This window comes from Tachysurus vachellii, chromosome 7, assembly GCF_030014155.1.
Source record: "Tachysurus vachellii isolate PV-2020 chromosome 7, HZAU_Pvac_v1, whole genome shotgun sequence".
NCBI classification, from domain to species: domain Eukaryota; kingdom Metazoa; phylum Chordata; class Actinopteri; order Siluriformes; family Bagridae; genus Tachysurus; species Tachysurus vachellii.
In genome coordinates, this window is record NC_083466.1 from 22047640 (window position 1) to 22073371 (window position 25732).

A 25732-nucleotide genomic window follows, 5' to 3' on the forward strand; every position below is an offset into this window, starting at 1 on the left:
TCTGAGTAGGAATGTAGTTTTAATTCAATGGAGTTTCTCATGAGCTTTACATAGAGTAATGCGTCTTTCATCAGGTTAAGTCATTTATGAACCTTATGTTTTTCATGACGTGAGATGAAGAGAATGTAATGAAAGTGATTAGTGTATTTTTGTAAACTGAAAAACAGAATTTTCTGTGTGTGTGTGTGTGTGTGTGTGTGTGTGTGTGTGTGTTACTGCTCTATTTTTGTCATGAAAGGAAATTTCGTGAAAATATTTTTTAAAAATTGTCTACTTCTGCATAAAATAAATCGTAAGTAGTACAAATTATTTAGAGTAGGAGTTTTTTAGGTATTTTGTGTGCTTAAATTGAATTTTCTTTAATTCTCTTTGACTTGAGAGTTTGCTTTTATGGTATTTTTTGTGTTGAAACATAAAGAATTTTTTGCTTTCGTTTTAAAAATTCCAAGTTATTCTTCGCTTCAAAGTTCTCTATGAAAAAAAAACAAAAAAAACAAAGATCCACCGTCCTCAAGATCTGTGTGTTAGTCAAAGTGCTCGACTGTCTGAGGAGGTCAAAGGTTAAGACTATACTTTCAGGGATCATTTCTATAGTATCTGACTAGGAATTGTGATTTGAAAGTGTTACGTCTCCCTAATCACGATGAAGAGCTTTGATGTATTCTTCTGAGCGTGAATCGGATTCAAGCTACTGTGTTTTTTCACAGGCTCGAGTCATTGATGAACGTTCTCTGATTCTTTTGGATCGTGAGAGGAAGAGTACATGATCAGAGTGATTAGTGTATTTCTGTTGAAAAAGAGTTTTCAAGCTTTTTTTTTTTATTATTGTTGTTATTTAGCGCGTTGTTAGGTGTTTTCATGGTTTCAGAGTTTTAATACAGCTAAGTTTTTCTTTTTTATGTGTAATGTTTCAATGAATTTACAATTTAATTAAGAAATATAGAGTTCTACCTTACTTAAAGTTTCTAAGTTGAATTTTACAATGACCTGAAAGGCTAAATCTGTATTTTCATCAAATTAATTCTGTTAGAATTTATCGGAATGTACGTCTAGAGTCTGAGGGGATAAAAAGTACTCTTCTGAGTAGGAATGTAGTTTTAATTCAATGGAGTTTCTCATGAGCTTTACATAGAGTAATGCGTCTTTCATCAGGTTAAGTCATTTATGAACCTTATGTTTTTCATGACGTGAGATGAAGAGAATGTAATGAAAGTGATTAGTGTATTTTTGTAAACTGAAAAACAGAATTTTCTGTGTGTGTGTGTGTGTGTGTGTTACTGCTCTATTTTTGTCATGAAAGGAAATTTCGTGAAAATATTTTTTAAAAATTGTCTACTTCTGCATAAATTAAATCGTAAGTAGTACAAATTATTTAGAGTAGGAGTTTTTAGGTATTTTGTGTGCTTAAATTGAATTTTCTTTAATTCTCTTTGTCTTGAGAGTTTGCTTTTATGGTATTTTTTGTGTTGAAACATAAAGAATTTTTGCTTTCGTTTTAAAAATTCCAAGTTATTCTTCGCTTCAAAGTTCTCTATGAAAAAAAAACAAAAAAACAAAGATCCACCGTCCTCAAGATCTGTGTGTTAGTCAAAGTGCTCGACTGTCTGAGGAGGTCAAAGGTTAAGACTATACTTTCAGGGATCATTTCTATAGTATCTGACTAGGAATTGTGATTTGAAAGTGTTACGTCTCCCTAATCACGATGAAGAGCTTTGATGTATTCTTCTGAGCGTGAGTCGGATTCAAGCTACTGTGTTTTTTCACAGGCTCGAGTCATTGATGAACGTTCTCTGATTCTTTTGGATCGTGAGAGGAAGAGTACATGATCAGAGTGATTAGTGTATTTCTGTTGAAAAAGAGATTTCAAGCTTTTTTTTTTTTTTATTGTTGTTATTTAACGCGTTGTTAGGTGTTTTCATGGTTTCAGAGTTTTGATACAGCTAAGTTTTTCTTTTTTAATGTTTTTATGTGTAATGATTCAATGAATTTACAATTTAATTAAGAAATATAGAGTTCTACCTTACTTAAAGTTTCTAAGTTGAATTTTACAATGACCTGAAAGGCTAAACCTGTATTTTCATCAAATTAATTCTGTTAGAATTTATCGGAATGTACGTCTAGAGTCTGAGGGGATAAAAAGTACTCTTCTGAGTAGGAATGTAGTTTTAATTCAATGGAGTTTCTCATGAGCTTTACATAGAGTAATGCGTCTTTCATCAGGTTAAGTCATTTATGAACCTTATGTTTTTCATGACGTGAGATGAAGAGAATGTAATGAAAGTGATTAGTGTATTTTTGTAAACTGAAAAACAGAATTTTCTGTGTGTGTGTGTGTGTTACTGCTCTATTTTTGTCATGAAAGGAAATTTCGTGAAAATATTTTTTAAAAATTGTCTACTTCTGCATAAATTAAATCGTAAGTAGTACAAATTATTTAGAGTAGGAGTTTTTAGGTATTTTGTGTGCTTAAATTGAATTTTCTTTAATTCTCTTTGTCTTGAGAGTTTGCTTTTATGGTATTTTTTGTGTTGAAACATAAAGAATTTTTGCTTTCGTTTTAAAAATTCCAAGTTATTCTTCGCTTCAAAGTTCTCTATGAAAAAAAAACAAAAAAAACAAAGATCCACCGTCCTCAAGATCTGTGTGTTAGTCAAAGTGCTCGACTGTCTGAGGAGGTCAAAGGTTAAGACTATACTTTCAGGGATCATTTCTATAGTATCTGACTAGGAATTGTGATTTGAAAGTGTTACGTCTCCCTAATCACGATGAAGAGCTTTGATGTATTCTTCTGAGCGTGAATCGGATTCAAGCTACTGTGTTTTTTCACAGGCTCGAGTCATTGATGAACGTTCTCTGATTCTTTTGGATCGTGAGAGGAAGAGTACATGATCAGAGTGATTAGTGTATTTCTGTTAAAAAAGAGATTTCAAGCTTTTTTTTTTTTTTTATTGTTGTCATTTAACGCGTTGTTAGGTGTTTTCATGGTTTCAGAGTTTTGATACAGCTAAGTTTTTCTTTTTTAATGTTTTTATGTGTAATGATTCAATGAATTTACAATTTAATTAAGAAATATAGAGTTCTACCTTACTTAAAGTTTCTAAGTTGAATTTTACAATGATCTGAAAGGCTAAACCTGTATTTTCATCAAATTAATTCTGTTAGAATTTATCGGAATGTACGTCTAGAGTCTGAGGGGATAAAAAGTACTCTTCTGAGTAGGAATGTAGTTTTAATTCAATGGAGTTTCTCATGAGCTTTACATAGAGTAATGCGTCTTTCATCAGGTTAAGTCATTTATGAACCTTATGTTTTTCATGACGTGAGATGAAGAGAATGTAATGAAAGTGATTAGTGTATTTTTGTAAACTGAAAAACAGAATTTTCTGTGTGTGTGTGTGTGTGTGTGTGTGTGTGTGTTACTGCTCTATTTTTGTCATGAAAGGAAATTTCGTGAAAATATTTTTTAAAAATTGTCTACTTCTGCATAAATTAAATCGTAAGTAGTACAAATTATTTAGAGTAGGAGTTTTTAGGTATTTTGTGTGCTTAAATTGAATTTTCTTTAATTCTCTTTGTCTTGAGAGTTTGCTTTTATGGTATTTTTTGTGTTGAAACATAAAGAATTTTTGCTTTCGTTTTAAAAATTCCAAGTTATTCTTCGCTTCAAAGTTCTCTATGAAAAAAAAACAAAAAAACAAAGATCCACCGTCCTCAAGATCTGTGTGTTAGTCAAAGTGCTCGACTGTCTGAGGAGGTCAAAGGTTAAGACTATACTTTCAGGGATCATTTCTATAGTATCTGACTAGGAATTGTGATTTGAAAGTGTTACGTCTCCCTAATCACGATGAAGAGCTTTGATGTATTCTTCTGAGCGTGAGTCGGATTCAAGCTACTGTGTTTTTTCACAGGCTCGAGTCATTGATGAACGTTCTCTGATTCTTTTGGATCGTGAGAGGAAGAGTACATGATCAGAGTGATTAGTGTATTTCTGTTGAAAAAGAGATTTCAAGCTTTTTTTTTTTATTGTTATTTAACGCGTTGTTAGGTGTTTTCATGGTTTCAGAGTTTTGATACAGCTGAGTTTTTCTTTTTTAATGTTTTTATGTGTAATGATTCAATGAATTTACAATTTAATTAAGAAATATAGAGTTCTACCTTACTTAAAGTTTCTAAGTTGAATTTTACAATGACCTGAAAGGCTAAACCTGTATTTTCATCAAATTAATTCTGTTAGAATTTATCGGAATGTACGTCTAGAGTCTGAGGGGATAAAAAGTACTCTTCTGAGTAGGAATGTAGTTTTAATTCAATGGAGTTTCTCATGAGCTTTACATAGAGTAATGCGTCTTTCATCAGGTTAAGTCATTTATGAACCTTATGTTTTTCATGACGTGAGATGAAGAGAATGTAATGAAAGTGATTAGTGTATTTTTGTAAACTGAAAAACAGAATTTTCTGTGTGTGTGTGTGTGTGTGTTACTGCTCTATTTTTGTCATGAAAGGAAATTTCGTGAAAATATTTTTTAAAAATTGTCTACTTCTGCATAAATTAAATCGTAAGTAGTACAAATTATTTAGAGTAGGAGTTTTTAGGTATTTTGTGTGCTTAAATTGAATTTTCTTTAATTCTCTTTGTCTTGAGAGTTTGCTTTTATGGTATTTTTTGTGTTGAAACATAAAGAATTTTTGCTTTCGTTTTAAAAATTCCAAGTTATTCTTCGCTTCAAAGTTCTCTATGAAAAAAAAACAAAAAAACAAAGATCCACCGTCCTCAAGATCTGTGTGTTAGTCAAAGTGCTCGACTGTCTGAGGAGGTCAAAGGTTAAGACTATACTTTCAGGGATCATTTCTATAGTATCTGACTAGGAATTGTGATTTGAAAGTGTTACGTCTCCCTAATCACGATGAAGAGCTTTGATGTATTCTTCTGAGCGTGAGTCGGATTCAAGCTACTGTGTTTTTTCACAGGCTCGAGTCATTGATGAACGTTCTCTGATTCTTTTGGATCGTGAGAGGAAGAGTACATGATCAGAGTGATTAGTGTATTTCTGTTGAAAAAGAGATTTCAAGCTTTTTTTTTTTTTATTGTTGTTATTTAACGCGTTGTTAGGTGTTTTCATGGTTTCAGAGTTTTGATACAGCTGAGTTTTTCTTTTTTAATGTTTTTATGTGTAATGATTCAATGAATTTACAATTTAATTAAGAAATATAGAGTTCTACCTTACTTAAAGTTTCTAAGTTGAATTTTACAATGACCTGAAAGGCTAAACCTGTATTTTCATCAAATTAATTCTCTTAGAATTTATCGGAATGTACGTCTAGAGTCTGAGGGGATAAAAAGTACTCTTCTGAGTAGGAATGTAGTTTTAATTCAATGGAGTTTCTCATGAGCTTTACATAGAGTAATGCGTCTTTCATCAGGTTAAGTCATTTATGAACCTTATGTTTTTCATGACGTGAGATGAAGAGAATGTAATGAAAGTGATTAGTGTATTTTTGTAAACTGAAAAACAGAATTTTCTGTGTGTGTGTGTGTGTGTGTGTGTGTGTGTGTGTGTTACTGCTCTATTTTTGTCATGAAAGGAAATTTCGTGAAAATATTTTTTAAAAATTGTCTACTTCTGCATAAATTAAATCGTAAGTAGTACAAATTATTTAGAGTAGGAGTTTTTAGGTATTTTGTGTGCTTAAATTGAATTTTCTTTAATTCTCTTTGTCTTGAGAGTTTGCTTTTATGGTATTTTTTGTGTTGAAACATAAAGAATTTTTGCTTTCGTTTTAAAAATTCCAAGTTATTCTTCGCTTCAAAGTTCTCTATGAAAAAAAAACAAAAAAACAAAGATCCACCGTCCTCAAGATCTGTGTGTTAGTCAAAGTGCTCGACTGTCTGAGGAGGTCAAAGGTTAAGACTATACTTTCAGGGATCATTTCTATAGTATCTGACTAGGAATTGTGATTTGAAAGTGTTACGTCTCCCTAATCACGATGAAGAGCTTTGATGTATTCTTCTGAGCGTGAATCGGATTCAAGCTACTGTGTTTTTTCACAGGCTCGAGTCATTGATGAACGTTCTCTGATTCTTTTGGATCGTGAGAGGAAGAGTACATGATCAGAGTGATTAGTGTATTTCTGTTGAAAAAGAGATTTCAAGCTTTTTTTTTTTTTATTTTTATTTAACGCGTTGTTAGGTGTTTTCATGGTTTTAGAGTTTTGATAGAGCTGAGTTTTTTTTTAAATGTTTTTATGTGTAATGTTTCAATGAATTTACAATTTAATTAAGAAATATAGCGTTCTACCTTACTTAAAGTTTCTAAGTTGAATTTTACAATGATCTGAAAGGCTAAACCTGTATTTTCATCAAATTAATTCTGTTAGAATTTATCGGAATGTACGTCTAGAGTCTGAGGGGATAAAAAGTACTCTTCTGAGTAGGAATGTAGTTTTAATTCAATGGAGTTTCTCATGAGCTTTACATAGAGTAATGCGTCTTTCATCAGGTTAAGTCATTTATGAACCTTATGTTTTTCATGACGTGAGATGAAGAGAATGTAATGAAAGTGATTAGTGTATTTTTGTAAACTGAAAAACAGAATTTTCTGTGTGTGTGTGTGTGTGTGTGTGTTACTGCTCTATTTTTGTCATGAAAGGAAATTTCGTGAAAATATTTTTTAAAAATTGTCTACTTCTGCATAAATTAAATCGTAAGTAGTACAAATTATTTAGAGTAGGAGTTTTTAGGTATTTTGTGTGCTTAAATTGAATTTTCTTTAATTCTCTTTGTCTTGAGAGTTTGCTTTTATGGTATTTTTTGTGTTGAAACATAAAGAATTTTTGCTTTCGTTTTAAAAATTCCAAGTTATTCTTCGCTTCAAAGTTCTCTATGAAAAAAAAACAAAAAAACAAAGATCCACCGTCCTCAAGATCTGTGTGTTAGTCAAAGTGCTCGACTGTCTGAGGAGGTCAAAGGTTAAGACTATACTTTCAGGGATCATTTCTATAGTATCTGACTAGGAATTGTGATTTGAAAGTGTTACGTCTCCCTAATCACGATGAAGAGCTTTGATGTATTCTTCTGAGCGTGAGTCGGATTCAAGCTACTGTGTTTTTTCACAGGCTCGAGTCATTGATGAACGTTCTCTGATTCTTTTGGATCGTGAGAGGAAGAGTACATGATCAGAGTGATTAGTGTATTTCTGTTGAAAAAGAGATTTCAAGCTTTTTTTTTTTTTATTGTTGTTATTTAACGCGTTGTTAGGTGTTTTCATGGTTTCAGAGTTTTGATACAGCTGAGTTTTTCTTTTTTAATGTTTTTATGTGTAATGATTCAATGAATTTACAATTTAATTAAGAAATATAGAGTTCTACCTTACTTAAAGTTTCTAAGTTGAATTTTACAATGACCTGAAAGGCTAAACCTGTATTTTCATCAAATTAATTCTGTTAGAATTTATCGGAATGTACGTCTAGAGTCTGAGGGGATAAAAAGTACTCTTCTGAGTAGGAATGTAGTTTTAATTCAATGGAGTTTCTCATGAGCTTTACATAGAGTAATGCGTCTTTCATCAGGTTAAGTCATTTATGAACCTTATGTTTTTCATGACGTGAGATGAAGAGAATGTAATGAAAGTGATTAGTGTATTTTTGTAAACTGAAAAACAGAATTTTCTGTGTGTGTGTGTGTGTGTGTGTTACTGCTCTATTTTTGTCATGAAAGGAAATTTCGTGAAAATATTTTTTAAAAATTGTCTACTTCTGCATAAATTAAATCGTAAGTAGTACAAATTATTTAGAGTAGGAGTTTTTAGGTATTTTGTGTGCTTAAATTGAATTTTCTTTAATTCTCTTTGTCTTGAGAGTTTGCTTTTATGGTATTTTTTGTGTTGAAACATAAAGAATTTTTGCTTTCGTTTTAAAAATTCCAAGTTATTCTTCGCTTCAAAGTTCTCTATGAAAAAAAAACAAAAAAACAAAGATCCACCGTCCTCAAGATCTGTGTGTTAGTCAAAGTGCTCGACTGTCTGAGGAGGTCAAAGGTTAAGACTATACTTTCAGGGATCATTTCTATAGTATCTGACTAGGAATTGTGATTTGAAAGTGTTACGTCTCCCTAATCACGATGAAGAGCTTTGATGTATTCTTCTGAGCGTGAGTCGGATTCAAGCTACTGTGTTTTTTCACAGGCTCGAGTCATTGATGAACGTTCTCTGATTCTTTTGGATCGTGAGAGGAAGAGTACATGATCAGAGTGATTAGTGTATTTCTGTTGAAAAAGAGATTTCAAGCTTTTTTTTTTTTTATTGTTGTTATTTAACGCGTTGTTAGGTGTTTTCATGGTTTTAGAGTTTTGATACAGCTGAGTTTTTTTTTAAATGTTTTTATGTGTAATGTTTCAATGAATTTACAATTTAATTAAGAAATATAGAGTTCTACCTTACTTAAAGTTTCTAAGTTGAATTTTACAATGACCTGAAAGGCTAAACCTGTATTTTCATCAAATTAATTCTGTTAGAATTTATCGGAATGTACGTCTAGAGTCTGAGGGGATAAAAAGTACTCTTCTGAGTAGGAATGTAGTTTTAATTCAATGGAGTTTCTCATGAGCTTTACATAGAGTAATGCGTCTTTCATCAGGTTAAGTCATTTATGAACCTTATGTTTTTCATGACGTGAGATGAAGAGAATGTAATGAAAGTGATTAGTGTATTTTTGTAAACTGAAAAACAGAATTTTCTGTGTGTGTGTGTGTGTGTGTGTGTTACTGCTCTATTTTTGTCATGAAAGGAAATTTCGTGAAAATATTTTTTAAAAATTGTCTACTTCTGCATAAATTAAATCGTAAGTAGTACAAATTATTTAGAGTAGGAGTTTTTAGGTATTTTGTGTGCTTAAATTGAATTTTCTTTAATTCTCTTTGTCTTGAGAGTTTGCTTTTATGGTATTTTTTGTGTTGAAACATAAAGAATTTTTGCTTTCGTTTTAAAAATTCCAAGTTATTCTTCGCTTCAAAGTTCTCTATGAAAAAAAAACAAAAAAACAAAGATCCACCGTCCTCAAGATCTGTGTGTTAGTCAAAGTGCTCGACTGTCTGAGGAGGTCAAAGGTTAAGACTATACTTTCAGGGATCATTTCTATAGTATCTGACTAGGAATTGTGATTTGAAAGTGTTACGTCTCCCTAATCACGATGAAGAGCTTTGATGTATTCTTCTGAGCGTGAGTCGGATTCAAGCTACTGTGTTTTTTCACAGGCTCGAGTCATTGATGAACGTTCTCTGATTCTTTTGGATCGTGAGAGGAAGAGTACATGATCAGAGTGATTAGTGTATTTCTGTTGAAAAAGAGATTTCAAGCTTTTTTTTTTTTTATTGTTATTATTTAACGCGTTGTTAGGTGTTTTCATGGTTTCAGAGTTTTGGTACAGCTAAGTTTTTCTTTTTTAATGTTTTTATGTGTAATGATTCAATGAATTTACAATTTAATTAAGAAATATAGCGTTCTACCTTACTTAAAGTTTCTAAGTTGAATTTTACAATGACCTGAAAGGCTAAACCTGTATTTTCATCAAATTAATTCTGTTAGAATTTATCGGAATGTACGTCTAGAGTCTGAGGGGATAAAAAGTACTCTTCTGAGTAGGAATGTAGTTTTAATTCAATGGAGTTTCTCATGAGCTTTACATAGAGTAATGCGTCTTTCATCAGGTTAAGTCATTTATGAACCTTATGTTTTTCATGACGTGAGATGAAGAGAATGTAATGAAAGTGATTAGTGTATTTTTGTAAACTGAAAAACAGAATTTTCTGTGTGTGTGTGTGTTACTGCTCTATTTTTGTCATGAAAGGAAATTTCGTGAAAATATTTTTTAAAAATTGTCTACTTCTGCATAAATTAAATCGTAAGTAGTACAAATTATTTAGAGTAGGAGTTTTTAGGTATTTTGTGTGCTTAAATTGAATTTTCTTTAATTCTCTTTGTCTTGAGAGTTTGCTTTTATGGTATTTTTTGTGTTGAAACATAAAGAATTTTTGCTTTCGTTTTAAAAATTCCAAGTTATTCTTCGCTTCAAAGTTCTCTATGAAAAAAAAACAAAAAAACAAAGATCCACCGTCCTCAAGATCTGTGTGTTAGTCAAAGTGCTCGACTGTCTGAGGAGGTCAAAGGTTAAGACTATACTTTCAGGGATCATTTCTATAGTATCTGACTAGGAATTGTGATTTGAAAGTGTTACGTCTCCCTAATCACGATGAAGAGCTTTGATGTATTCTTCTGAGCGTGAATCGGATTCAAGCTACTGTGTTTTTTCACAGGCTCGAGTCATTGATGAACGTTCTCTGATTCTTTTGGATCGTGAGAGGAAGAGTACATGATCAGAGTGATTAGTGTATTTCTGTTAAAAAAGAGATTTCAAGCTTTTTTTTTTTTTTTATTGTTGTCATTTAACGCGTTGTTAGGTGTTTTCATGGTTTCAGAGTTTTGATACAGCTAAGTTTTTCTTTTTTAATGTTTTTATGTGTAATGATTCAATGAATTTACAATTTAATTAAGAAATATAGAGTTCTACCTTACTTAAAGTTTCTAAGTTGAATTTTACAATGATCTGAAAGGCTAAACCTGTATTTTCATCAAATTAATTCTGTTAGAATTTATCGGAATGTACGTCTAGAGTCTGAGGGGATAAAAAGTACTCTTCTGAGTAGGAATGTAGTTTTAATTCAATGGAGTTTCTCATGAGCTTTACATAGAGTAATGCGTCTTTCATCAGGTTAGTCATTTATGAACCTTATGTTTTTCATGACGTGAGATGAAGAGAATGTAATGAAAGTGATTAGTGTATTTTTGTAAACTGAAAAACAGAATTTTCTGTGTGTGTGTGTGTGTGTGTGTGTGTGTTACTGCTCTATTTTTGTCATGAAAGGAAATTTCGTGAAAATATTTTTTAAAAATTGTCTACTTCTGCATAAATTAAATCGTAAGTAGTACAAATTATTTAGAGTAGGAGTTTTTAGGTATTTTGTGTGCTTAAATTGAATTTTCTTTAATTCTCTTTGTCTTGAGAGTTTGCTTTTATGGTATTTTTTGTGTTGAAACATAAAGAATTTTTGCTTTCGTTTTAAAAATTCCAAGTTATTCTTCGCTTCAAAGTTCTCTATGAAAAAAAAACAAAAAAACAAAGATCCACCGTCCTCAAGATCTGTGTGTTAGTCAAAGTGCTCGACTGTCTGAGGAGGTCAAAGGTTAAGACTATACTTTCAGGGATCATTTCTATAGTATCTGACTAGGAATTGTGATTTGAAAGTGTTACGTCTCCCTAATCACGATGAAGAGCTTTGATGTATTCTTCTGAGCGTGAGTCGGATTCAAGCTACTGTGTTTTTTCACAGGCTCGAGTCATTGATGAACGTTCTCTGATTCTTTTGGATCGTGAGAGGAAGAGTACATGATCAGAGTGATTAGTGTATTTCTGTTGAAAAAGAGATTTCAAGCTTTTTTTTTTTTTATTGTTATTTAACGCGTTGTTAGGTGTTTTCATGGTTTCAGAGTTTTGATACAGCTAAGTTTTTCTTTTTTAATGTTTTTATGTGTAATGATTCAATGAATTTACAATTTAATTAAGAAATATAGCATTCTACCTTACTTAAAGTTTCTAAGTTGAATTTTACAATGACCTGAAAGGCTAAACCTGTATTTTCATCAAATTAATTCTGTTAGAATTTATCGGAATGTACGTCTAGAGTCTGAGGGGATAAAAAGTACTCTTCTGAGTAGGAATGTAGTTTTAATTCAATGGAGTTTCTCATGAGCTTTACATAGAGTAATGCGTCTTTCATCAGGTTAAGTCATTTATGAACCTTATGTTTTTCATGACGTGAGATGAAGAGAATGTAATGAAAGTGATTAGTGTATTTTTGTAAACTGAAAAACAGAATTTTCTGTGTGTGTGTGTGTGTGTGTGTTACTGCTCTATTTTTGTCATGAAAGGAAATTTCGTGAAAATATTTTTTAAAAATTGTCTACTTCTGCATAAATTAAATCGTAAGTAGTACAAATTATTTAGAGTAGGAGTTTTTAGGTATTTTGTGTGCTTAAATTGAATTTTCTTTAATTCTCTTTGTCTTGAGAGTTTGCTTTTATGGTATTTTTTGTGTTGAAACATAAAGAATTTTTGCTTTCGTTTTAAAAATTCCAAGTTATTCTTCGCTTCAAAGTTCTCTATGAAAAAAAAACAAAAAAACAAAGATCCACCGTCCTCAAGATCTGTGTGTTAGTCAAAGTGCTCGACTGTCTGAGGAGGTCAAAGGTTAAGACTATACTTTCAGGGATCATTTCTATAGTATCTGACTAGGAATTGTGATTTGAAAGTGTTACGTCTCCCTAATCACGATGAAGAGCTTTGATGTATTCTTCTGAGCGTGAGTCGGATTCAAGCTACTGTGTTTTTTCACAGGCTCGAGTCATTGATGAACGTTCTCTGATTCTTTTGGATCGTGAGAGGAAGAGTACATGATCAGAGTGATTAGTGTATTTCTGTTGAAAAAGAGATTTCAAGCTTTTTTTTTTTTTATTGTTGTTATTTAACGCGTTGTTAGGTGTTTTCATGGTTTCAGAGTTTTGATACAGCTGAGTTTTTCTTTTTTAATGTTTTTATGTGTAATGATTCAATGAATTTACAATTTAATTAAGAAATATAGAGTTCTACCTTACTTAAAGTTTCTAAGTTGAATTTTACAATGACCTGAAAGGCTAAACCTGTATTTTCATCAAATTAATTCTCTTAGAATTTATCGGAATGTACGTCTAGAGTCTGAGGGGATAAAAAGTACTCTTCTGAGTAGGAATGTAGTTTTAATTCAATGGAGTTTCTCATGAGCTTTACATAGAGTAATGCGTCTTTCATCAGGTTAAGTCATTTATGAACCTTATGTTTTTCATGACGTGAGATGAAGAGAATGTAATGAAAGTGATTAGTGTATTTTTGTAAACTGAAAAACAGAATTTTCTGTGTGTGTGTGTGTGTGTGTGTGTGTGTGTGTGTGTGTGTTACTGCTCTATTTTTGTCATGAAAGGAAATTTCGTGAAAATATTTTTTAAAAATTGTCTACTTCTGCATAAATTAAATCGTAAGTAGTACAAATTATTTAGAGTAGGAGTTTTTAGGTATTTTGTGTGCTTAAATTGAATTTTCTTTAATTCTCTTTGACTTGAGAGTTTGCTTTTATGGTATTTTTTGTGTTGGAACATAAAGAATGGTTTGCTTTCGTTTTAAAAATTCCAAGTTATTCTTCGCTTCAAAGTTCTCTATGAAAAAAAAACAAAAAAACAAAGATCCACCGTCCTCAAGATCTGTGTGTTAGTCAAAGTGCTCGACTGTCTGAGGAGGTCAAAGGTTAAGACTATACTTTCAGGGATCATTTCTATAGTATCTGACTAGGAATTGTGATTTGAAAGTGTTACGTCTCCCTAATCACGATGAAGAGCTTTGATGTATTCTTCTGAGCGTGAATCGGATTCAAGCTACTGTGTTTTTTCACAGGCTCGAGTCATTGATGAACGTTCTCTGATTCTTTTGGATCGTGAGAGGAAGAGTACATGATCAGAGTGATTAGTGTATTTCTGTTGAAAAAGAGTTTTCAAGCTTTTTTTTTTTATTATTGTTGTTATTTAGCGCGTTGTTAGGTGTTTTCATGGTTTCAGAGTTTTAATACAGCTAAGTTTTTCTTTTTTATGTGTAATGTTTCAATGAATTTACAATTTAATTAAGAAATATAGAGTTCTACCTTACTTAAAGTTTCTAAGTTGAATTTTACAATGACCTGAAAGGCTAAACCTGTATTTTCATCAAATTAATTCTCTTAGAATTTATCGGAATGTACGTCTAGAGTCTGAGGGGATAAAAAGTACTCTTCTGAGTAGGAATGTAGTTTTAATTCAATGGAGTTTCTCATGAGCTTTACATAGAGTAATGCGTCTTTCATCAGGTTAAGTCATTTATGAACCTTATGTTTTTCATGACGTGAGATGAAGAGAATGTAATGAAAGTGATTAGTGTATTTTTGTAAACTGAAAAACAGAATTTTCTGTGTGTGTGTGTGTGTGTGTGTGTTACTGCTCTATTTTTGTCATGAAAGGAAATTTCGTGAAAATATTTTTTAAAAATTGTCTACTTCTGCATAAATTAAATCGTAAGTAGTACAAATTATTTAGAGTAGGAGTTTTTAGGTATTTTGTGTGCTTAAATTGAATTTTCTTTAATTCTCTTTGTCTTGAGAGTTTGCTTTTATGGTATTTTTTGTGTTGAAACATAAAGAATTTTTGCTTTCGTTTTAAAAATTCCAAGTTATTCTTCGCTTCAAAGTTCTCTATGAAAAAAAAACAAAAAAACAAAGATCCACCGTCCTCAAGATCTGTGTGTTAGTCAAAGTGCTCGACTGTCTGAGGAGGTCAAAGGTTAAGACTATACTTTCAGGGATCATTTCTATAGTATCTGACTAGGAATTGTGATTTGAAAGTGTTACGTCTCCCTAATCACGATGAAGAGCTTTGATGTATTCTTCTGAGCGTGAGTCGGATTCAAGCTACTGTGTTTTTTCACAGGCTCGAGTCATTGATGAACGTTCTCTGATTCTTTTGGATCGTGAGAGGAAGAGTACATGATCAGAGTGATTAGTGTATTTCTGTTAAAAAAGAGATTTCAAGCTTTTTTTTTTTTTTTATTGTTGTCATTTAACGCGTTGTTAGGTGTTTTCATGGTTTCAGAGTTTTGATACAGCTGAGTTTTTCTTTTTTAATGTTTTTATGTGTAATGATTCAATGAATTTACAATTTAATTAAGAAATATAGAGTTCTACCTTACTTAAAGTTTCTAAGTTGAATTTTACAATGATCTGAAAGGCTAAACCTGTATTTTCATCAAATTAATTCTGTTAGAATTTATCGGAATGTACGTCTAGAGTCTGAGGGGATAAAAAGTACTCTTCTGAGTAGGAATGTAGTTTTAATTCAATGGAGTTTCTCATGAGCTTTACATAGAGTAATGCGTCTTTCATCAGGTTGTCATTTATGAACCTTATGTTTTTCATGACGTGAGATGAAGAGAATGTAATGAAAGTGATTAGTGTATTTTTGTAAACTGAAAAACAGAATTTTCTGTGTGTGTGTGTGTGTGTGTGTGTGTGTTACTGCTCTATTTTTGTCATGAAAGGAAATTTCGTGAAAATATTTTTTAAAAATTGTCTACTTCTGCATAAATTAAATCGTAAGTAGTACAAATTATTTAGAGTAGGAGTTTTTAGGTATTTTGTGTGCTTAAATTGAATTTTCTTTAATTCTCTTTGTCTTGAGAGTTTGCTTTTATGGTATTTTTTGTGTTGAAACATAAAGAATTTTTGCTTTCGTTTTAAAAATTCCAAGTTATTCTTCGCTTCAAAGTTCTCTATGAAAAAAAAACAAAAAAACAAAGATCCACCGTCCTCAAGATCTGTGTGTTAGTCAAAGTGCTCGACTGTCTGAGGAGGTCAAAGGTTAAGACTATACTTTCAGGGATCATTTCTATAGTATCTGACTAGGAATTGTGATTTGAAAGTGTTACGTCTCCCTAATCACGATGAAGAGCTTTGATGTATTCTTCTGAGCGTGAGTCGGATTCAAGCTACTGTGTTTTTTCACAGGCTCGAGTCATTGATGAACGTTCTCTGATTCTTTTGGATCGTGAGAGGAAGAGTACATGATCAGAGTGATTAGTGTATTTCTGTTGAAAAAGAGATTTCAAGCTTTTTTTTTTTTTATTGTTATTTAACGCGTTGTTAGGTGTTTTCATGGTTTCAGAGTTTTGATACAGCTAAGTTTTTCTTTTTTAATGTTTTTATGTGTAATGATTCAATGAATTTACAATTTAATTAAGAAATATAGCATTCTACCTTACTTAAAGTTTCTAAGTTGAATTTTACAATGACCTGAAAGGCTAAACCTGTATTTTCATCAAATTAATTCTGTTAGAATTTATCGGAATGTACGTCTAGAGTCTGAGGGGATAAAAAGTACTCTTCTGAGTAGGAATGTAGTTTTAATTCAATGGAGTTTCTCATGAGCTTTACATAGAGTAATGCGTCTTTCATCAGGTTAAGTCATTTATGAACCTTATGTTTTTCATGACGTGAGATGAAGAGAATGTAATGAAAGTGATTAGTGTATTTTTGTAAACTGAAAAACAGAATTTTCTGTGTGTGTGTGTGTGTGTGTGTGTGTGTGTGTGTTACTGCTCTATTTTTGTCATGAAAGGAAATTTCGTGAAAATATTTTTTAAAAATTGTCTACTTCTGCATAAATTAAATCGTAAGTAGTACAAATTATTTAGAGTAGGAGTTTTTAGGTATTTTGTGTGCTTAAATTGAATTTTCTTTAATTCTCTTTGTCTTGAGAGTTTGCTTTTATGGTATTTTTTGTGTTGAAACATAAAGAATTTTTGCTTTCGTTTTAAAAATTCCAAGTTATTCTTCGCTTCAAAGTTCTCTATGAAAAAAAAACAAAGATCCACCGTCCTCAAGATCTGTGTGTTAGTCAAAGTGCTCGACTGTCTGAGGAGGTCAAAGGTTAAGACTATACTTTCAGGGATCATTTCTATAGTATCTGACTAGGAATTGTGATTTGAAAGTGTTACGTCTCCCTAATCACGATGAAGAGCTTTGATGTATTCTTCTGAGCGTGAGTCGGATTCAAGCTACTGTGTTTTTTCACAGGCTCGAGTCATTGATGAACGTTCTCTGATTCTTTTGGATCGTGAGAGGAAGAGTACATGATCAGAGTGATTAGTGTATTTCTGTTGAAAAAGAGATTTCAAGCTTTTTTTTTTTTTATTGTTGTTATTTAACGCGTTGTTAGGTGTTTTCATGGTTTCAGAGTTTTGATACAGCTAAGTTTTTCTTTTTTAATGTTTTTATGTGTAATGATTCAATGAATTTACAATTTAATTAAGAAATATAGCGTTCTACCTTACTTAAAGTTTCTAAGTTGAATTTTACAATGACCTGAAAGGCTAAACCTGTATTTTCATCAAATTAATTCTGTTAGAATTTATCGGAATGTACGTCTAGAGTCTGAGGGGATAAAAAGTACTCTTCTGAGTAGGAATGTAGTTTTAATTCAATGGAGTTTCTCATGAGCTTTACATAGAGTAATGCGTCTTTCATCAGGTTAAGTCATTTATGAACCTTATGTTTTTCATGACGTGAGATGAAGAGAATGTAATGAAAGTGATTAGTGTATTTTTGTAAACTGAAAAACAGAATTTTCTGTGTGTGTGTGTGTGTGTGTGTTACTGCTCTATTTTTGTCATGAAAGGAAATTTCGTGAAAATATTTTTTAAAAATTGTCTACTTCTGCATAAATTAAATCGTAAGTAGTACAAATTATTTAGAGTAGGAGTTTTTAGGTATTTTGTGTGCTTAAATTGAATTTTCTTTAATTCTCTTTGTCTTGAGAGTTTGCTTTTATGGTATTTTTTGTGTTGAAACATAAAGAATTTTTGCTTTCGTTTTAAAAATTCCAAGTTATTCTTCGCTTCAAAGTTCTCTATGAAAAAAAAACAAAAAAACAAAGATCCACCGTCCTCAAGATCTGTGTGTTAGTCAAAGTGCTCGACTGTCTGAGGAGGTCAAAGGTTAAGACTATACTTTCAGGGATCATTTCTATAGTATCTGACTAGGAATTGTGATTTGAAAGTGTTACGTCTCCCTAATCACGATGAAGAGCTTTGACGTATTCTTCTGAGCGTGAGTCGGATTCAAGCTACTGTGTTTTTTCACAGGCTCGAGTCATTGATGAATGTTCTCTGATTCTTTTGGATCGTGAGAGGAAGAGTACATGATCAGAGTGATTAGTGTATTTCTGTTGAAAAAGAGATTTCAAGCTTTTTTTTTTTTTATTGTTGTTATTTAACGCGTTGTTAGGTGTTTTCATGGTTTCAGAGTTTTGATACAGCTAAGTTTTTCTTTTTTAATGTTTTTATGTGTAATGATTCAATGAATTCACAATTTAATTAAGAAATATAGCGTTCTACCTTACTTAAAGTTTCTAAGTTGAATTTTACAATGACCTGAAAGGCTAAACCTGTATTTTCATCAAATTAATTCTGTTAGAATTTATCGGAATGTACGTCTAGAGTCTGAGGGGATAAAAAGTACTCTTCTGAGTAGGAATGTAGTTTTAATTCAATGGAGTTTCTCATGAGCTTTACATAGAGTAATGCGTCTTTCATCAGGTTAAGTCATTTATGAACCTTATGTTTTTCATGACGTGAGATGAAGAGAATGTAATGAAAGTGATTAGTGTATTTTTGTAAACTGAAAAACAGAATTTTCTGTGTGTGTGTGTGTGTGTGTGTTACTGCTCTATTTTTGTCATGAAAGGAAATTTCGTGAAAATATTTTTTAAAAATTGTCTACTTCTGCATAAATTAAATCGTAAGTAGTACAAATTATTTAGAGTAGGAGTTTTTAGGTATTTTGTGTGCTTAAATTGAATTTTCTTTAATTCTCTTTGTCTTGAGAGTTTGCTTTTATGGTATTTTTTGTGTTGAAACATAAAGAATTTTTGCTTTCGTTTTAAAAATTCCAAGTTATTCTTCGCTTCAAAGTTCTCTATGAAAAAAAAACAAAAAAACAAAGATCCACCGTCCTCAAGATCTGTGTGTTAGTCAAAGTGCTTGACTGTCTGAGGAGGTCAAAGGTTAAGACTATACTTTCAGGGATCATTTCTATAGTATCTGACTAGGAATTGTGATTTGAAAGTGTTACGTCTCCCTAATCACGATGAAGAGCTTTGATGTATTCTTCTGAGCGTGAGTCGGATTCAAGCTACTGTGTTTTTTCACAGGCTCGAGTCATTGATGAACGTTCTCTGATTCTTTTGGATCGTGAGAGGAAGAGTACATGATCAGAGTGATTAGTGTATTTCTGTTGAAAAAGAGATTTCAAGCTTTTTTTTTTTTTATTGTTATTATTTAACGCGTTGTTAGGTGTTTTCATGGTTTCAGAGTTTTGGTACAGCTAAGTTTTTCTTTTTTAATGTTTTTATGTGTAATGATTCAATGAATTTACAATTTAATTAAGAAATATAGCGTTCTACCTTACTTAAAGTTTCTAAGTTGAATTTTACAATGACCTGAAAGGCTAAACCTGTATTTTCATCAAATTAATTCTGTTAGAATTTATCGGAATGTACGTCTAGAGTCTGAGGGGATAAAAAGTACTCTTCTGAGTAGGAATGTAGTTTTAATTCAATGGAGTTTCTCATGAGCTTTACATAGAGTAATGCGTCTTTCATCAGGTTAAGTCATTTATGAACCTTATGTTTTTCATGACGTGAGATGAAGAGAATGTAATGAAAGTGATTAGTGTATTTTTGTAAACTGAAAAACAGAATTTTCTGTGTGTGTGTGTGTGTGTGTGTGTGTGTTACTGCTCTATTTTTGTCATGAAAGGAAATTTCGTGAAAATATTTTTTAAAAATTGTCTACTTCTGCATAAATTAAATCGTAAGTAGTACAAATTATTTAGAGTAGGAGTTTTTAGGTATTTTGTGTGCTTAAATTGAATTTTCTTTAATTCTCTTTGTCTTGAGAGTTTGCTTTTATGGTATTTTTTGTGTTGAAACATAAAGAATTTTTGCTTTCGTTTTAAAAATTCCAAGTTATTCTTCGCTTCAAAGTTCTCTATGAAAAAAAAACAAAAAAACAAAGATCCACCGTCCTCAAGATCTGTGTGTTAGTCAAAGTGCTCGACTGTCTGAGGAGGTCAAAGGTTAAGACTATACTTTCAGGGATCATTTCTATAGTATCTGACTAGGAATTGTGATTTGGAAGTGTTACGTCTCCCTAATCACGATGAAGAGCTTTGATGTATTCTTCTGAGCGTGAGTCGGATTCAAGCTACTGTGTTTTTTCACAGGCTCGAGTCATTGATGAATGTTCTCTGATTCTTTTGGATCGTGAGAGGAAGAGTACATGATCAGAGTGATTAGTGTATTTCTGTTGAAAAAGAGATTTCAAGCTTTTTTTTTTTTTTATTGTTGTTATTTAACGCGTTGTTAGGTGTTTTCATGGTTTCAGAGTTTTGATACAGCTAAGTTTTTCTTTTTTAATGTTTTTATGTGTAATGATTCAATGAATTTACAATTTAATTAAGAAATATAGCGTTCTACCTTACTTAAAGTTTCTAAGTTGAATTTTACAATGACCTGAAAGGCTAAACCTGTATTTTCATCAAATTAATTCTGTTAGAATTTATCGGAATGTACGTCTAGAGTCTGAGGGGATAAAAAGTACTCTTCTGAGTAGGAATGTAGTTTTAATTCAATGGAGTTTCTCATGAGCTTTACATAGAGTAATGCGTCTTTCATCAGGTTAAGTCATTTATGAACCTTATGTTTTTCATGACGTGAGATGAAGAGAATGTAATGAAAGTGATTAGTGTATTTTTGTAAACTGAAAAACAGAATTTTCTGTGTGTGTGTGTGTGTGTGTGTTACTGCTCTATTTTTGTCATGAAAGGAAATTTCGTGAAAATATTTTTTAAAAATTGTCTACTTCTGCATAAATTAAATCGTAAGTAGTACAAATTATTTAGAGTAGGAGTTTTTAGGTATTTTGTGTGCTTAAATTGAATTTTCTTTAATTCTCTTTGTCTTGAGAGTTTGCTTTTATGGTATTTTTTGTGTTGAAACATAAAGAATTTTTGCTTTCGTTTTAAAAATTCCAAGTTATTCTTCGCTTCAAAGTTCTCTATGAAAAAAAAACAAAAAAACAAAGATCCACCGTCCTCAAGATCTGTGTGTTAGTCAAAGTGCTCGACTGTCTGAGGAGGTCAAAGGTTAAGACTATACTTTCAGGGATCATTTCTATAGTATCTGACTAGGAATTGTGATTTGAAAGTGTTACGTCTCCCTAATCACGATGAAGAGCTTTGATGTATTCTTCTGAGCGTGAATCGGATTCAAGCTACTGTGTTTTTTCACAGGCTCGAGTCATTGATGAACGTTCTCTGATTCTTTTGGATCGTGAGAGGAAGAGTACATGATCAGAGTGATTAGTGTATTTCTGTTAAAAAAGAGATTTCAAGCTTTTTTTTTTTTTTTATTGTTGTCATTTAACGCGTTGTTAGGTGTTTTCATGGTTTCAGAGTTTTGATACAGCTAAGTTTTTCTTTTTTAATGTTTTTATGTGTAATGATTCAATGAATTTACAATTTAATTAAGAAATATAGAGTTCTACCTTACTTAAAGTTTCTAAGTTGAATTTTACAATGATCTGAAAGGCTAAACCTGTATTTTCATCAAATTAATTCTGTTAGAATTTATCGGAATGTACGTCTAGAGTCTGAGGGGATAAAAAGTACTCTTCTGAGTAGGAATGTAGTTTTAATTCAATGGAGTTTCTCATGAGCTTTACATAGAGTAATGCGTCTTTCATCAGGTTGTCATTTATGAACCTTATGTTTTTCATGACGTGAGATGAAGAGAATGTAATGAAAGTGATTAGTGTATTTTTGTAAACTGAAAAACAGAATTTTCTGTGTGTGTGTGTGTGTGTGTGTGTGTGTGTGTGTGTTACTGCTCTATTTTTGTCATGAAAGGAAATTTCGTGAAAATATTTTTTAAAAATTGTCTACTTCTGCATAAATTAAATCGTAAGTAGTACAAATTATTTAGAGTAGGAGTTTTTAGGTATTTTGTGTGCTTAAATTGAATTTTCTTTAATTCTCTTTGTCTTGAGAGTTTGCTTTTATGGTATTTTTTGTGTTGAAACATAAAGAATTTTTGCTTTCGTTTTAAAAATTCCAAGTTATTCTTCGCTTCAAAGTTCTCTATGAAAAAAAAACAAAAAAACAAAGATCCACCGTCCTCAAGATCTGTGTGTTAGTCAAAGTGCTCGACTGTCTGAGGAGGTCAAAGGTTAAGACTATACTTTCAGGGATCATTTCTATAGTATCTGACTAGGAATTGTGATTTAAAAGTGTTACGTCTCCCTAATCACGATGAAGAGCTTTGATGTATTCTTCTGAGCGTGAGTCGGATTCAAGCTACTGTGTTTTTTCACAGGCTCGAGTCATTGATGAACGTTCTCTGATTCTTTTGGATCGTGAGAGGAAGAGTACATGATCAGAGTGATTAGTGTATTTCTGTTGAAAAAGAGATTTCAAGCTTTTTTTTTTTTTATTGTTGTTATTTAACGCGTTGTTAGGTGTTTTCATGGTTTCAGAGTTTTGATACAGCTAAGTTTTTCTTTTTTAATGTTTTTATGTGTAATGATTCAATGAATTTACAATTTAATTAAGAAATATAGCGTTCTACCTTACTTAAAGTTTCTAAGTTGAATTTTACAATGACCTGAAAGGCTAAACCTGTATTTTCATCAAATTAATTCTGTTAGAATTTATCGGAATGTACGTCTAGAGTCTGAGGGGATAAAAAGTACTCTTCTGAGTAGGAATGTAGTTTTAATTCAATGGAGTTTCTCATGAGCTTTACATAGAGTAATGCGTCTTTCATCAGGTTAAGTCATTTATGAACCTTATGTTTTTCATGACGTGAGATGAAGAGAATGTAATGAAAGTGATTAGTGTATTTTTGTAAACTGAAAAACAGAATTTTCTGTGTGTGTGTGTGTGTGTGTTACTGCTCTATTTTTGTCATGAAAGGAAATTTCGTGAAAATATTTTTTAAAAATTGTCTACTTCTGCATAAATTAAATCGTAAGTAGTACAAATTATTTAGAGTAGGAGTTTTTAGGTATTTTGTGTGCTTAAATTGAATTTTCTTTAATTCTCTTTGTCTTGAGAGTTTGCTTTTATGGTATTTTTTGTGTTGAAACATAAAGAATTTTTGCTTTCGTTTTAAAAATTCCAAGTTATTCTTCGCTTCAAAGTTCTCTATGAAAAAAAAACAAAAAAACAAAGATCCACCGTCCTCAAGATCTGTGTGTTAGTCAAAGTGCTTGACTGTCTGAGGAGGTCAAAGGTTAAGACTATACTTTCAGGGATCATTTCTATAGTATCTGACTAGGAATTGTGATTTGAAAGTGTTACGTCTCCCTAATCACGATGAAGAGCTTTGATGTATTCTTCTGAGCGTGAGTCGGATTCAAGCTACTGTGTTTTTTCACAGGCTCGAGTCATTGATGAACGTTCTCTGATTCTTTTGGATCGTGAGAGGAAGAGTACATGATCAGAGTGATTAGTGTATTTCTGTTGAAAAAGAGATTTCAAGCTTTTTTTTTTTTTATTGTTGTTATTTAACGCGTTGTTAGGTGTTTTCATGGTTTCAGAGTTTCGATACAGCTAAGTTTTTCTTTTTTAATGTTTTTATGTGTAATGATTCAATGAATTTACAATTTAATTAAGAAATATAGAGTTCTACCTTACTTAAAGTTTCTAAGTTGAATTTTACAATGATCTGAAAGGCTAAACCTGTATTTTCATCAAATTAATTCTGTTAGAATTTATCGGAATGTACGTCTAGAGTCTGAGGGGATAAAAAGTACTCTTCTGAGTAGGAATGTAGTTTTAATTCAATGGAGTTTCTCATGAGCTTTACATAGAGTAATGCGTCTTTCATCAGGTTGTCATTTATGAACCTTATGTTTTTCATGACGTGAGATGAAGAGAATGTAATGAAAGTGATTAGTGTATTTTTGTAAACTGAAAAACAGAATTTTCTGTGTGTGTGTGTGTGTGTGTGTGTGTGTGTGTGTGTGTTACTGCTCTATTTTTGTCATGAAAGGAAATTTCGTGAAAATATTTTTTAAAAATTGTCTACTTCTGCATAAATTAAATCGTAAGTAGTACAAATTATTTAGAGTAGGAGTTTTTAGGTATTTTGTGTGCTTAAATTGAATTTTCTTTAATTCTCTTTGTCTTGAGTTTGCTTTTATGGTATTTTTTGTGTTGAAACATAAAGAATTTTTGCTTTCGTTTTAAAAATTCCAAGTTATTCTTCGCTTCAAAGTTCTCTATGAAAAAAAAACAAAAAAACAAAGATCCACCGTCCTCAAGATCTGTGTGTTAGTCAAAGTGCTCGACTGTCTGAGGAGGTCAAAGGTTAAGACTATACTTTCAGGGATCATTTCTATAGTATCTGACTAGGAATTGTGATTTGAAAGTGTTACGTCTCCCTAATCACGATGAAGAGTTTTGATGTATTCTTCTGAGCGTGAGTCGGATTCAAGCTACTGTGTTTTTTCACAGGCTCGAGTCATTGATGAACGTTCTCTGATTCTTTTGGATCGTGAGAGGAAGAGTACATGATCAGAGTGATTAGTGTATTTCTGTTGAAAAAGAGATTTCAAGCTTTTTTTTTTTTTTTATTGTTGTCATTTAACGCGTTGTTAGGTGTTTTTATGGTTTTAGAGTTTTGATACAGCTAAGTTTTTTTTTTTTAATGTTTTTATGTGTAATGATTCAATGAATTTACAATTTAATTAAGAAATATAGAGTTCTACGTTACTTAAAGTTTCTAAGTTGAATTTTACAATGATCTGAAAGGCTAAACCTGTATTTTCATCAAATTAATTCTGTTAGAATTTATCGGAATGTACGTCTAGAGTCTGAGGGGATAAAAAGTACTCTTCTGAGTAGGAATGTAGTTTTAATTCAATGGAGTTTCTCATGAGCTTTACATAGAGTAATGCGTCTTTCATCAGGTTGTCATTTATGAACCTTATGTTTTTCATGACGTGAGATGAAGAGAATGTAATGAAAGTGATTAGTGTATTTTTGTAAACTGAAAAACAGAATTTTCTGTGTGTGTGTGTGTGTGTGTGTGTGTGTGTGTGTGTTACTGCTCTATTTTTGTCATGAAAGGAAATTTCGTGAAAATATTTTTTAAAAATTGTCTACTTCTGCATAAATTAAATCGTAAGTAGTACAAATTATTTAGAGTAGGAGTTTTTAGGTATTTTGTGTGCTTAAATTGAATTTTCTTTAATTCTCTTTGTCTTGAGAGTTTGCTTTTATGGTATTTTTTGTGTTGAAACATAAAGAATTTTTGCTTTCGTTTTAAAAATTCCAAGTTATTCTTCGCTTCAAAGTTCTCTATGAAAAAAAAACAAAAAAACAAAGATCCACCGTCCTCAAGATCTGTGTGTTAGTCAAAGTGCTCGACTGTCTGAGGAGGTCAAAGGTTAAGACTATACTTTCAGGGATCATTTCTATAGTATCTGACTAGGAATTGTGATTTGAAAGTGTTACGTCTCCCTAATCACGATGAAGAGCTTTGATGTATTCTTCTGAGCGTGAATCGGATTCAAGCTACTGTGTTTTTTCACAGGCTCGAGTCATTGATGAATGTTCTCTGATTCTTTTGGATCGTGAGAGGAAGAGTACATGATCAGAGTGATTAGTGTATTTCTGTTGAAAAAGAGATTTCAAGCTTTTTTTTTTTTTATTGTTGTTATTTAACGCGTTGTTAGGTGTTTTCATGGTTTCAGAGTTTTGATACAGCTAAGTTTTTCTTTTTTAATGTTTTTATGTGTAATGATTCAATGAATTTACAATTTAATTAAGAAATATAGCGTTCTACCTTACTTAAAGTTTCTAAGTTGAATTTTACAATGACCTGAAAGGCTAAACCTGTATTTTCATCAAATTAATTCTGTTAGAATTTATCGGAATGTACGTCTAGAGTCTGAGGGGATAAAAAGTACTCTTCTGAGTAGGAATGTAGTTTTAATTCAATGGAGTTTCTCA

The 25732-nt window shown here is 31.6% G+C and overlaps 24 non-coding genes across 24 annotated transcripts; all 24 read left to right on the forward strand.

The window, feature by feature from the left end:
• The first annotated feature begins 563 nt into the window (after positions 1–563).
• Positions 564–777, forward strand: LOC132849350 (small nucleolar RNA U3). Its single transcript, XR_009648892.1, has one exon. It is a non-coding gene; the product is annotated as a small nucleolar RNA U3 (small nucleolar RNA).
• Positions 778–1622: 845 nt separating this feature from the next.
• LOC132849369 (small nucleolar RNA U3) lies at positions 1623–1836 on the forward strand. The gene has a single exon (XR_009648911.1). It is a non-coding gene; the product is annotated as a small nucleolar RNA U3 (small nucleolar RNA).
• An 849-nt stretch (positions 1837–2685) lies between these two features.
• Positions 2686–2899, forward strand: LOC132849352 (small nucleolar RNA U3). The gene has a single exon (XR_009648895.1). It is a non-coding gene; the product is annotated as a small nucleolar RNA U3 (small nucleolar RNA).
• Positions 2900–3764: 865 nt separating this feature from the next.
• On the forward strand, positions 3765–3978 carry LOC132849370 (small nucleolar RNA U3). The gene has a single exon (XR_009648912.1). It is a non-coding gene; the product is annotated as a small nucleolar RNA U3 (small nucleolar RNA).
• An 846-nt stretch (positions 3979–4824) lies between these two features.
• LOC132849371 (small nucleolar RNA U3) lies at positions 4825–5038 on the forward strand. The gene has a single exon (XR_009648913.1). It is a non-coding gene; the product is annotated as a small nucleolar RNA U3 (small nucleolar RNA).
• Positions 5039–5905: 867 nt separating this feature from the next.
• Positions 5906–6119, forward strand: LOC132849353 (small nucleolar RNA U3). Its single transcript, XR_009648896.1, has one exon. It is a non-coding gene; the product is annotated as a small nucleolar RNA U3 (small nucleolar RNA).
• Positions 6120–6969: 850 nt separating this feature from the next.
• On the forward strand, positions 6970–7183 carry LOC132849373 (small nucleolar RNA U3). Its single transcript, XR_009648914.1, has one exon. It is a non-coding gene; the product is annotated as a small nucleolar RNA U3 (small nucleolar RNA).
• An 853-nt stretch (positions 7184–8036) lies between these two features.
• On the forward strand, positions 8037–8250 carry LOC132849374 (small nucleolar RNA U3). The gene has a single exon (XR_009648915.1). It is a non-coding gene; the product is annotated as a small nucleolar RNA U3 (small nucleolar RNA).
• An 853-nt stretch (positions 8251–9103) lies between these two features.
• Positions 9104–9317, forward strand: LOC132849376 (small nucleolar RNA U3). The gene has a single exon (XR_009648917.1). It is a non-coding gene; the product is annotated as a small nucleolar RNA U3 (small nucleolar RNA).
• Positions 9318–10162: 845 nt separating this feature from the next.
• On the forward strand, positions 10163–10376 carry LOC132849354 (small nucleolar RNA U3). Its single transcript, XR_009648897.1, has one exon. It is a non-coding gene; the product is annotated as a small nucleolar RNA U3 (small nucleolar RNA).
• An 860-nt stretch (positions 10377–11236) lies between these two features.
• Positions 11237–11450, forward strand: LOC132849377 (small nucleolar RNA U3). Its single transcript, XR_009648918.1, has one exon. It is a non-coding gene; the product is annotated as a small nucleolar RNA U3 (small nucleolar RNA).
• An 850-nt stretch (positions 11451–12300) lies between these two features.
• Positions 12301–12514, forward strand: LOC132849378 (small nucleolar RNA U3). Its single transcript, XR_009648919.1, has one exon. It is a non-coding gene; the product is annotated as a small nucleolar RNA U3 (small nucleolar RNA).
• Positions 12515–13386: 872 nt separating this feature from the next.
• On the forward strand, positions 13387–13600 carry LOC132849355 (small nucleolar RNA U3). The gene has a single exon (XR_009648898.1). It is a non-coding gene; the product is annotated as a small nucleolar RNA U3 (small nucleolar RNA).
• Positions 13601–14447: 847 nt separating this feature from the next.
• On the forward strand, positions 14448–14661 carry LOC132849379 (small nucleolar RNA U3). Its single transcript, XR_009648920.1, has one exon. It is a non-coding gene; the product is annotated as a small nucleolar RNA U3 (small nucleolar RNA).
• An 859-nt stretch (positions 14662–15520) lies between these two features.
• On the forward strand, positions 15521–15734 carry LOC132849380 (small nucleolar RNA U3). Its single transcript, XR_009648921.1, has one exon. It is a non-coding gene; the product is annotated as a small nucleolar RNA U3 (small nucleolar RNA).
• An 854-nt stretch (positions 15735–16588) lies between these two features.
• On the forward strand, positions 16589–16802 carry LOC132849291 (small nucleolar RNA U3). The gene has a single exon (XR_009648837.1). It is a non-coding gene; the product is annotated as a small nucleolar RNA U3 (small nucleolar RNA).
• An 853-nt stretch (positions 16803–17655) lies between these two features.
• Positions 17656–17869, forward strand: LOC132849305 (small nucleolar RNA U3). The gene has a single exon (XR_009648851.1). It is a non-coding gene; the product is annotated as a small nucleolar RNA U3 (small nucleolar RNA).
• An 853-nt stretch (positions 17870–18722) lies between these two features.
• On the forward strand, positions 18723–18936 carry LOC132849292 (small nucleolar RNA U3). Its single transcript, XR_009648838.1, has one exon. It is a non-coding gene; the product is annotated as a small nucleolar RNA U3 (small nucleolar RNA).
• An 859-nt stretch (positions 18937–19795) lies between these two features.
• LOC132849302 (small nucleolar RNA U3) lies at positions 19796–20009 on the forward strand. The gene has a single exon (XR_009648848.1). It is a non-coding gene; the product is annotated as a small nucleolar RNA U3 (small nucleolar RNA).
• Positions 20010–20863: 854 nt separating this feature from the next.
• Positions 20864–21077, forward strand: LOC132849357 (small nucleolar RNA U3). Its single transcript, XR_009648899.1, has one exon. It is a non-coding gene; the product is annotated as a small nucleolar RNA U3 (small nucleolar RNA).
• An 867-nt stretch (positions 21078–21944) lies between these two features.
• On the forward strand, positions 21945–22158 carry LOC132849367 (small nucleolar RNA U3). The gene has a single exon (XR_009648909.1). It is a non-coding gene; the product is annotated as a small nucleolar RNA U3 (small nucleolar RNA).
• Positions 22159–23009: 851 nt separating this feature from the next.
• On the forward strand, positions 23010–23223 carry LOC132849293 (small nucleolar RNA U3). The gene has a single exon (XR_009648839.1). It is a non-coding gene; the product is annotated as a small nucleolar RNA U3 (small nucleolar RNA).
• An 865-nt stretch (positions 23224–24088) lies between these two features.
• On the forward strand, positions 24089–24302 carry LOC132849366 (small nucleolar RNA U3). Its single transcript, XR_009648908.1, has one exon. It is a non-coding gene; the product is annotated as a small nucleolar RNA U3 (small nucleolar RNA).
• An 867-nt stretch (positions 24303–25169) lies between these two features.
• On the forward strand, positions 25170–25383 carry LOC132849299 (small nucleolar RNA U3). Its single transcript, XR_009648845.1, has one exon. It is a non-coding gene; the product is annotated as a small nucleolar RNA U3 (small nucleolar RNA).
• The last annotated feature ends 349 nt before the right edge of the window (positions 25384–25732 follow it).